The sequence below is a fragment of the Orycteropus afer genome, unplaced genomic scaffold (assembly GCF_000298275.1).
Source record: "Orycteropus afer afer isolate SDZICR_OR568_19922 unplaced genomic scaffold, OryAfe1.0 scaffold00739, whole genome shotgun sequence".
Classification (NCBI taxonomy): domain Eukaryota; kingdom Metazoa; phylum Chordata; class Mammalia; order Tubulidentata; family Orycteropodidae; genus Orycteropus; species Orycteropus afer.
In genome coordinates, this window is record NW_006922326.1 from 418,073 (window position 1) to 418,479 (window position 407).

Consider the following 407-nt stretch of genomic DNA (forward strand, 5'->3'; position numbering starts at 1 on the left):
GAGGAGCCGCCAGAGGGCGCTGCTTAGGGACGTCGCTGCTTCCAAGGCCACCTTCGGTCACCTCTCGCGCCTGCTCAGTTCACACGGGTGCCCGGTAAGAGGGGCGGGGCAGAGGGGAGAGCCGTGACCTCGTTGGGCGAGGTGCCTCTGCCTCACGGCGCGAGGCGGGGCTTCTTCGCACTAAAAAGCTTCGCTGGGACGTGGTTCTAGTGCGTAGTTCTAGTTGCAGCTCCGGTAAGAACTTTTTGTCGCTCACTGAAGTTCGCCGGGTCATGGTGCCAGCCTGACTGAGAAAAGGACGCTCCCGGGAAACGAATGAGGAACCACCTCCTCTTGCTGTTCAAGTACAGGGGCTTGGTCCGCAAAGGGAAGAAAAGCAAAAGACGAAAATGGCTAAATTCGTGATC